Source organism: Cydia amplana, chromosome 3, assembly GCF_948474715.1.
Source record: "Cydia amplana chromosome 3, ilCydAmpl1.1, whole genome shotgun sequence".
Lineage (NCBI taxonomy): Eukaryota > Metazoa > Arthropoda > Insecta > Lepidoptera > Tortricidae > Cydia > Cydia amplana.
Genome location: NC_086071.1, coordinates 6,037,010 through 6,047,933, shown reverse-complemented (window position 1 = coordinate 6,047,933; position 10,924 = coordinate 6,037,010). Strand labels below are relative to the sequence as shown.

General features: G+C 35.1%; 1 protein-coding gene across 3 annotated transcripts in view; it reads left to right on the top strand.

Moving 5' to 3' along the window:
- The first annotated feature begins 2,835 nt into the window (after positions 1-2,835).
- The window catches only part of LOC134662427 (uncharacterized), a 69,686-nt gene continuing 61,597 nt past the window's right edge, over positions 2,836-10,924 (top strand). For 2 of the 3 annotated variants that reach the window (XR_010098070.1, XM_063518646.1), the window contains exon 1: positions 2,836-3,065. The gene's annotated coding sequence lies outside the window, so the exon portion shown is untranslated. The remainder of the gene's footprint in view (positions 3,066-10,924) is intronic. The other variant, XM_063518647.1, reaches the window with a different exon arrangement.

The window sequence follows — 10,924 nt, the reverse complement described above, 5'->3', positions numbered from 1 at the left end:
ACCTCTATTTGAAAAAGATATCAAGGGTGGCAGATAGTTTTGGCGCGTTGTTTCATGCGCTACATTTAACGGTGACGGTACTTACTGGTTATAAAACTTATAAAGTTTATGAAGCTCACATAAGGCCAAGCAGGAGTTGAAAGAGTATTTGATCCAAGTATAAAGTTAGGTACCTATCAACAATAGTTGATTAGGTATAGTCTTATAATATATGTCAGAACTTCTTAGAACTTAAAATAATTACATATTAATCTACCGTTCCCAAGGATACTGGATTGCAATGGCCGTATCCAACCTACAAATCCCAAGTGTTTAATCATAAATTAGCCATGTTATTATAATAAGATTAGCAATTAGAATTGACGTTTAGATATTTCACTTAAATTGTATGTTAATATATAGAAATAAGAACTTTGATGTTACTGTTTGGATTAGTTCTTTGTTTCGATAAGTTTATTTTGATAATCGTGTTTAATCAGTTTAAATTTTTAGAACTGATCTTGCCTAGTAGGTAACTTTTTACAACTTTTGGAAATTTATTGTTTATTTGACATTAGGAAAACAGTTAAGAATATAAGTAACACGAAATTTTCCGAAAATTACCTAGTGACTTAAATAGTTGGATGTGAGTAATGTTGATAAAAAGTTTGAGAGTAGGTGCCTAGACACAGCACACATCATGTCAGAAACAATGGTAACATAATAGAATAACTGCGAGAGGTGTAGTCCGATCCGGTCGGTTCGAGTCGCGAGCAACACACGTCAACGCGGCGATTACAGGGCAATAACAATGACGGATAATGATGAGGGTATTTGAGTTATTCATTATCAAAGTGGCAACTAAATCGTCTAATTAAATGGCTATAATGTTGTTGAAATCGATGTATTTTAGATGATTATTGATTAAATCGATGTTACATAGATGTTTACTATACCTAAATGATTTACTGGAAAGCAAAGAATATATTGAGATGTTTTAGAGCGTTTCGTATTATATAGAGGACTGTATTTTTGGTATTGACTGTATTTGAGGACGAGAAAAGGAAGCCACTACTATATCTAAAGTAAAATGTATCCTCACATGCACCCGAGCACAGGATTTATAAGGGATGAAGAACATAGAAAGCTGGTAATGATGTGATAAATTAACTTAATAGAATTAGTGTTGTTGTGCTATTAATAAAATATGTTTTTATGTGGTTTTTGATTGTTTTATTTCCCTGTATTCTTCATTAACTCACAAGTACCTAAACAAATAGGACAACCTAAACATTGGACGCAAAATGTATGAACACTGAGGTACATATATGTACATTAGGTAGGTAACATAATACAAGATCAGTGGCTGTGCAAAAATATGAAATACCCCGCGTTACTAACTATTATGGAGACAGAACATTAAGAAAAAGGTTGCCGTATTTTTTAAATAGTCTGCCTGAAAATATCAGGCTCGAGCCCAATAAAATTAAATTTAAAAAAGCACTAATGATGCACTTACTGAAAACACTTGGGTGACAATTGTATGCCTGTGCTTGCAAATGTCACTCAAGTGAAGTTAGTTATAGCTACGATGTTAGTTCTAATTTTTAATATGTTAATTACGTTGATTATGTAAGTACTTACAACAGAGACTCGCGCCTGCAGTCAAACTGTGCAAACAGTTTTGCAGGGAACTGTATTAGATTATAAGTATTCATGTATTAATAATAACAAATAAATAAATAAATAAAATAAATTATATATGAGATAAATATTAGGTAATAATAGTCCGCCAAACTAATTTCAACAGTAACGGTAAAATAAAAAAAACTATACTCATCTCTTTTTTTCGGGTACGTATAATATTATCATAGGAAAAAAGACAAAATATAATAGACAAAATTGTACCTATTTGTAATACCACGTTGTTTAAAAACAGTAAGGATAAATACAATTAAAAAATAAAATCAATCCCTTTAACATGATTGTAAACTTTCTTTACCTCCTAATTTCGTTACCCCTTGACCATTTCTGCCCATCTTAGAACTTAAAAGATATAATTATCTGAAATATAATCTTACCAAGTTTCATAAAGATCAGAGAAACTTTACTAAAGTTATCGCGGAACAAACTAACAAAAAATTCAAAATGCACCCGTCCGGTGAGGTGAGATGTGAGATCCAAGTTTTGTTGACGTGTAAAAGTGCCCTTGTAGCCTATTGCCATAGAGAAAAAAATACATAGAGTGCTCACTCCATACAACAGCTGTTTTAGTACCAAAAAGACTATTAGCATCTAGCATCGAGTAGCGGAACTATCAGTACTGCTACTTGACAATAGATGTAGCACCGACCGGAAAGTCTTATGCTGTTGAGATGAGACTTTCCGGTCGGTGCTACATCTATTGTCAAATAGCAGTACTGATAGTTCCGCTACTCGATGCTAGATGTAGACACTGAAATTAATAGTCTGAACTGATGTATGGAGTGAGCACTCTTGTCTTACTATATTTCTCTATGCTATTGCTGAATAAATGTTGAAGTTGAACTTCGGTTCGCTTGCTCATTTGAAAATATTATTTTACTTTTTATTTAAAAATATGTTTAAATTACAATTGAATACTGTTCCTGATAAGTGCTTTTATTTATGCTCCCAAACTATCCAACAATAATCCGTACTGCTCAATAACTTTTTAACTCGATCACAGAAGAACTAGTCACACGTCACACGTCCGTCATGCGTACACGCGTGACACTGGCTAGCTTTGAATTAAACCAGCCTGGGGTTCTATAGCCGTGCTGTGACGTACTACTTTCTTCGACTGTTTTTATTTTTCCATTCGCGTCGGGTGCCCGCGCAGAGCGCACGCACGCCCTGTTACTGCCAGTTCGAATCGTGCTTAAATTCTATAACTTTGTGTAAACTAATCCTGGCATGTCACCCTTTGAACATTTCCAAGTTTTAAGTGAATCGAGTGGTTGGTGAAAACTTTGGTGGAATGAAATGTTGATAAACAGATTTTATTGGCTTGTACAACTTATGATGGACACCATTGGAACAATTTATTAATTGTGGTTTTCTAAAAGGTACGTAGGTAGGGTAATTTACATAATATAAGTACGGTATGTATGTAACAATATATCTAGTTTAATCCTTGAGTTACGTTTCTCTAATTAGGTACTATAATTGACGTATATAGTTTCAACTCGTTTCTACATTTTGGACCTCCACCTCCATGCGTTGATGTCTTTTTCTTGTGATACTGTGATAGTGATATCTACCGTAAAATAAAAGGCGTTTCGAAATTGACGTAACGAGGTATCAATACATTACATTACTATACTTTTCACACGTTTTATAAAACGGTCTGGGGGCAGATTTTTGAAATTCGACCGCTCGATTTCGGGTATTTCGTTCAGTAATATCTCCACTACTATGCATGTAAATTCTACTAATAGAATTGAAAACGAATGGGCAATACCACTAGATTCCCAATTTCTATCGCTCGTATTTCAAAAATTAGCATTACGCCGTTTTCCACCGATTTTCGAGTGACGAAATCGAGCGATCGAAATTCAAAAATCGGCCCCCAGGTGTTGTCAAACCGGTGGTAGGTCAAACCAATTTGTCAGTCGGTAAGAACCAGGAAAACTATACTCATCTTTTTCTTTTGGGTGCTAGTACTAGTGTAAGACAAATATACTTATATGTATGCGAAGTGTACATTCCAAGTAGGGCTAAGCAGGCAGGTACAAATTCTCAAAATCATGTCAATATCCGGGAAAATAATTAATAATAAATATACAAGGAATTACAAAATGTAACTTACCTACATCTTTAATAAGATAAATTTGAAATAACATTACCTACTTTTTTTAAAGAGATTTGTATGGGGTGGTCAGGTGGTGAATGCACTAAGTATAGGTACTTACTCGTAAATTAGGTTTTGATGTGTGAACCGGCACCGCACTATTATTTAGAATTAGTACAGTATTGGTCATGCCAAAAATAATTGATAGACCGGTAGGTACTGAATAATTTAAACGCATTAATGAAACTGACCGTTTGTTTCTTGATTCACAATAAAAAAAAATGTTTATTCTCTAATTTGTATCTATCTTTTACTGTGAAAACCACAGAACATATTAAAGAGGTTAGAACGGCTATCGCGCGCAGTTAGTATCGGAATCGGTGTCGCCGCTCGTTCCTCTCCACATTTCCACATTTCTCGCGCAACGGTAGTAAAAATTTGTGTGCCTGGTGAATGGATACGCCTCCTTTAGACAGATTTGATGTCTGGCTTCGCGCTAGACGCTGTTTTTGGCCGAAAACTCTAACATTCTAGAGTCTATATCTTCTTAACGGTTCAACAAAAAAATATGAAAAAAAAATATATGATTTTACGTTTTATGTACAACATTTCTAACGTTTGACTTGTTCCCTATGACTTATAGTTTTTCCAAAAAAGGAACATTACGACAGGCCGTTTTGCGACTAACTTTGCCTATTTCTAGTAAACGGTTTATTCGATTAAAGTTATTTTTAGACTAGAATAATTGTTTTAACAGATACTACAAATGCAACGTAGAATAATGTTAATAAATATTTTTTTTTTAAGAAATCGAATATTTTTCAACATTTTGTGCGTATGTAGCTCGAAAAAGGCGTGGCCGGCAGTCGTGTGCTAGCTTTGAGACGAGGAGGCTGTGTCGCTCGTCGCTCCGTGCCGTCCTTGTATTCTGCATGCTTGTTCTGAGCCGAGGTGCTATAAAATTGGAGTTATTGTGGCCAAAGATTAAATAACTGCAGAATGTTGATTTGGTTGTGACGCGCTTTAGCGCGCGCAACACGGTGTTTCGCAGCCTATTATTACGAACGTAATGACAATATTTCCACTTATGTTTCAGAAAGCTTCATTTGAAATATATAAAAAATGTTTTCGAACATGCACCGACATATTGCCATTAAAATTCAACGTTTTTAATAAAGTTCAATTTCTAAAAAAATTGATCAACATTGGCAATTTATGTTGTAGGTATATACTATATAGTTTGATTCAGAAACCATTACATTTTTAGGATTGTTACCCATTAAAATGATGTTAGTTTATTAAGTAAATCTGGGGGCACTGCCCCCGCCAAATCGAGCAAAAAAAGAGGCACGGCCGTACCATCCTTTTCTCGAAGCGATTCAGGCCATTTTCGACGTCCTGTAATTTTGTGCTGGCTGAAGCTAAAATCCTGAATTTTCAGTAATATATAGGGCTAAACATGCTTAAGATATATTCTCAAAAACATTCAATTTGAACTAGTAGTTTAAGAATTATTGTACGTCAAAGTTCCTTATTTTCGACACTGACACACTCACTCACTCACTCACTCACTCACCTACGATCATCATAATTCTAAGGTACTTCTAGTATATCCACAAGCTTCAAATTTTAAACATAAGTAGTTTTCAGCTTATCAAGCCATAGAAAACCTAAAAATATTGCAATATCAGTCACGTTTTAAAGATCTAAGAACTGCATAAGTAAGTTTGTAATCCCATATAAATATTTGCTATTACAAAGTTACTGTTGCAGTTCCTACAAATAGTAGGTAGTAAAGTAAAGGTACACTACGATGTACGATGATGAAGACGTGTTTCTTTATGATATATGTATACATAGTATGAGTACCCGAAAAGAAGGACTGCCTACAAAAAGAGATGAGATCCCATCAAAAACATTACATGTAAAAAGGTGCAAGTTTCGCAACGCTTCTACTACAAAAAAGTTTTGAGATGTAATGTGAAACCAAGTCGGTTATTTTAATCAGTGCCAGGGGGTGTTAAAACTGTATCAAATATATATCTTTAATTTGTAATACATATAATGACTTGGCAATCGCACATAATGCTTTACTCGTACCGTACTCGTAAATATGTGTAATGCTCGAACTGCAATTAGCGCTAGCGTTATGTTCAATTAAAAATATTTTTAATAGGTGACGATGATCCTTATGTCATTATGCAGCCGTGCGATGGCCAAGTCATTATACGTATTACAAATTAAAGATATATATTTGATACAGTTCTAACACCCCCTGGCACTGATTAAAATAACCGACTTGGTTTCACATTACATCTCAAAACTTTTTTGTAGTAGAAGCGTTGCGAGACTTGCACCTTTTTACATGTAATGTTTTTGATGGGATTAAGTTTTCTCAAACATGCGTGGAAATTTCTCAAACATGCGTTGAAATATTACCATAATGTCCCGTCCTTATTTGAACTTTTATAGGTATATATATCCTCGCATTTTTTGAGAGAAGTAAGTACCTATACATACCTACATATTATTTCAATCGCGATAACATTTACCGGCCCTACGTTCATAAATAGTACATTACTGCAGAGGCCGTGAAGTAAGGGATTGTAGAACGAGATTGCGGTAGACGGCCGAGTCGTAGACGAGGCCGGATAAAGCGAGTCTTGCAATCCCTGTTCCGGCCAAGCATTGTATAGTGCTTTTCTCAAACAATGTAAGAAAATAAAAATGTAAATTGCCGCCTTTTTTTATTTTTTTAACTTGACATTAGAAAAAGCTATTCGAGCACCATGTCTAACCGCTTATAAATATAGTACCATAGATTTGTTTTCTTTTTTTTTTTAATTTTAATGTCGCAAGTATGCCCCAACAAATCTGTAATATGCACCTACTAGACACATCACATATAGCCCGTATTTCTAGGGAGGACCGATTGACTCACCAAATGATACATAATAATAATAATAAAATATATGTCGCAAGTATGCTTACAGCTTACAGATAGTGGTCGTTGGCTGTATGTAATATTTCCTTTGTCAGTCTAATCTTAGTGAGCAAATTTAAAAGATATTTTAAATATTAGACAAAACAAAAAACCTAAGGTAGGTAATAAACACATTAAAAAATGTTGGCTGACGGCGTATTGCATAAAGTATCATTCTATGGAACTAACTATGTCAACAAAAGTCACTAGTAAATTCATTCATCAATTTTGATTACTTACATAGTTAGCAAGTTCCATCGAATGACACTACCAATTCAATACGACGGTTATGTCAATTACACAAACGTGCAGCATGGTGCGTAACGGGATGGGTAAGTAATATATAATAATAATATAATTTTATACGGCGTTTTAAACAGGACGCGAGTCGTATTAACCGTGAAATGTAATTTACGACCTCCACTAAATGCATTATCTACTCATACTCAAACAACAAAATATCTGCAAACAAAAGGTATACGAGTATAGCGCCAACTGCACGCCTCTGGGCTGTATCTTATTCTTTGAACCTCGTGGCGGTGCAGCGATACAAAATTCACGTACGATCGCAGCGAGCGGGGTAAGCGGGTGGTGCGGGTACAGAGCGCTTAGCTCCGCCCTGACGCTCAAGGGCATTGGGCCTTCCAATCGTCTTAATCTGAACGTTATTGTGGCGCAAAAGGCATGTTTACGTTTTTCGATCAGCGCGGGCGAGTACTAGCATGCGAGCGTTTGCTCATAACCGGCGGCGACACGTACCCTGCTCGCATCGCCATTCTACTTGTTCTGTGGTGAAAACATTATACATTTTTCCATCCGCTTAAACCATTTGGAAAATACCGACGACCACTCTTCTTTAGACACCTCCTAAATTTCACTTTCTATTACCCTGTTTCGAATGCCATGGAAATTAACACAAGGGGAATAGAAAATTGTATGTTTCTTCTCAACTGCACTAAAACTGTTATGATTAAGTACAATAATGACAATTAAATCAACCAATGCGAGCATTCATGTAGTTTTCTATTGGCTAAACTGTATGTACGTATATAGTGCAAAACAAAGTTTTAAACAAAATTCAGGGTAATGAAAACCGTATTTATCGCGGTGTCCTCACCCAGCGCTACTGAAGCTTGTTAGGTGGGGCGGGTGCAATTTGCCAAAAGACCCTGATATAAAGCTTAATTAAATATGTTAATGAAAATAAAAATAGTTTTCCCCACACCGACTCTTAAAGGCTCTCTTGATTGTTCAAAAACTGATAGCAATGTTGCATTTTATTCACATGTGAGCAAAAATAATCAAATGCAAATTTTGAGTTGTTTTCTTATGTTTGCTGGTAGGATTGACTTTTAAATGATGATTTTGAATGATAAATATTTAATCACATTCATTTGGATTTGATTTTGTTTGATATCTTACAGTTACTTAATATTTTCTTCGGGTTGGTGCGGTGAACAATTTTGTGTTTCACTCGGGGGCAAATTTTGTTTAAACCTCGTGCTTTGAAACCCTCGCAACGCTCAAGATTCCATTTTGGAATCTAACGCTTGCTCGGGCTCGGGTATCAATATTACACGGGTACATCGGGTAACAGCCCCCTTGTAAAACAAATAACTATTGTAGGAAGGTATACGACCCATCGCTGGTGTATCACATATAGTGATGGGTAGGATATCAATTTAAAATGAGTTTGTATGAGTACCTCATTTTCTAAAATGAGGTGTTACAATGTCTTACTTCAAATGAGGTGAGGTACTAGCATATTTTCAGCGTCGACTATTCCATTAATTCCAACGGCGATAAAAATATTTAATGTATATACATATTTATGTATTCATAACTTCCTTTATAAATAAATAAATAGTAACATTTAATTGGAGTGCAATTCTGGAGGTTAAGAATAGAACTTTTAGGAGAAAGATAATTTTAGAATCAAATAAAATGAATAGAGGAGTGAAGTAAGACATTTTTGCGGTACGAAGTACTGCGACAAATTAACAAAATGAGTGGTACAAATGAGGTGCCTCACGAGTGAGCGACTCGACACTAATCACATAGTTAATCTTTACCTACAGAACCCACCCTAAATGTATAGATGCATACTGCACACGACGCCTTCCTTTCCGTGGTTTGTTCCTGGTTCGTGGTATTCCTGTTTCGTGGTATTCCTGTTTCGTCGGATTCCTGATTCGTCGTATTCTTGTTTCGTGGGAATTATATATACATATAATTAGATTTGTCGTGCAGTAAACCAGTATTTACTACCTAAATATGAAGATTTAATGTAACAGGGATCGGATACCGGTATTTTTTGTATGGGAACGGAAACGGTATTTTTTCGTTCTTTGCTAATTACTTCATTTCTAATTTGGCAATCTAATAATACGAAGTCGTAACCTAAAAACACAACTGAGTCCTACATTTCGAGTATAAAATAATTCGAAAAATATGGTTACTTCTAAGTTTTTGCTAAAAACCGGTTCCGATCCCTGTAATGTAATCACCAGTGATCGTACTTTTTCTAGCATTTTTAGCACATTTCGACGAATCAGGAATCCGACGAAACAGGAATACGACGAACCAGGAACAAACCCTTTTCTGGCAAGGGAAATGGACTGTCATCGTCTTCTCCGAATCGACATTCGAATTTCGATATTTATTTCCGAAATAAATAAGAACTGGCAATCGAATCCGCTTCGCAGTTCACGTTTCGTATCATGACTATATGAGAGTGTAGTAGTGTACATCGATATGGTAAATAAATACTCTTTGATTCTCTCCTCTCATCTACTCAAAGGTTAACTGGCATATATCCCTCAAAGGGATAAGTTCGCCTTTGTACTTCTTATATGTTATTCTTAATATGTATTTTTGTACAATAAAGAGTTTTCTACTACTACTACTACTAAATCATTAAATTATATTAATATTTTTATTTATTAAATTAATACGTACATAAAAATTATAATTATTAGATACGCGCTCATATTTATGTGTATTGTATATCAATGTGTTGGAATGTCATCATAAATGTCTTTCGTACGTAAACGTCATATACTCATAAATTTATAGAACAAAGTGTGGGGACACTTCGTTGTATTAAAATCGGTGCAGAGATTGCTAAGACGACCTCTAGCTCTAAAAGCATTCAGAGGGCAACGATTGCTCAGCTAGTATTTAATTACTGCAATCAGATGCTTCCCTTCCCCCGCTACAGGATAATGACAGTTAGGCAGTACGTAGAAACGAGACTGTCAAGAAAACCAGTCTCGTATCCTGCCAGTGCCAGCCCGACGCTCACCTTCAAAGTACGGTGTTTATCTCTGGTTACTGCATTTATTCACCGGATACATTTTCTTAATTGAATCTCTCTCCCGTGATTGATGTTTAATTTATAAAATTGGCCAATTTATCCCAGCAGCCTCGTATCGTATCTCAAAGAGCAGTTTATACTATTAAATGGGTGAATCTTTTGTCACTTGTTGCCATGGTTACATTCTCATGAATCATGCAGTAGTAGGGTAGTGTCATCAATAAATGAACAATTATAAGACTACCCTAACTTTAGTTTTTTTGTTTGTATATTTATGTTAGGACGCGATTCCAGTAACTTTTTTGTTTTATATGACGCAACAAATAATGGTTTGGATTAAACTACTCCGAACCCTGTTATTATTATTCTGTATTTTTTATAAAATATTATAAGCGCCGGAATGGGTCAATTTGCCAAGAAGACAAACAATGTGTACTAATTTTGAATAATTTATTTTAGTCCTATAGTTGAAACAGTATGAATTATAGTCTCCAGTATAAATGTAAATAATGAATACTATAAAACGGTCTTATAGTATTCGAAAAACAGCTTTTCATAGAAACGAATGATTTAAATTGCCTAAATCAAGCAATAAACCACAAACATGACCCAATAAAAACTTCTTAGTTCAAGTTTTGGTCTCAAGGATGATGAAATAAATTAATTTAAGGCATCAACACTGTATCTGCCCTTTTCCGGAGAGTTTAAAAAAGGAGAAAACTAGGCCTTGCCTAAAAGTTGAACGTCGTTCATCTAGTGATACGCTCATCTAGGATTCTTTATCTTAATAATTAAACGTACGTGGCGAGCGCTTACGAACGCATACGTGAATTGT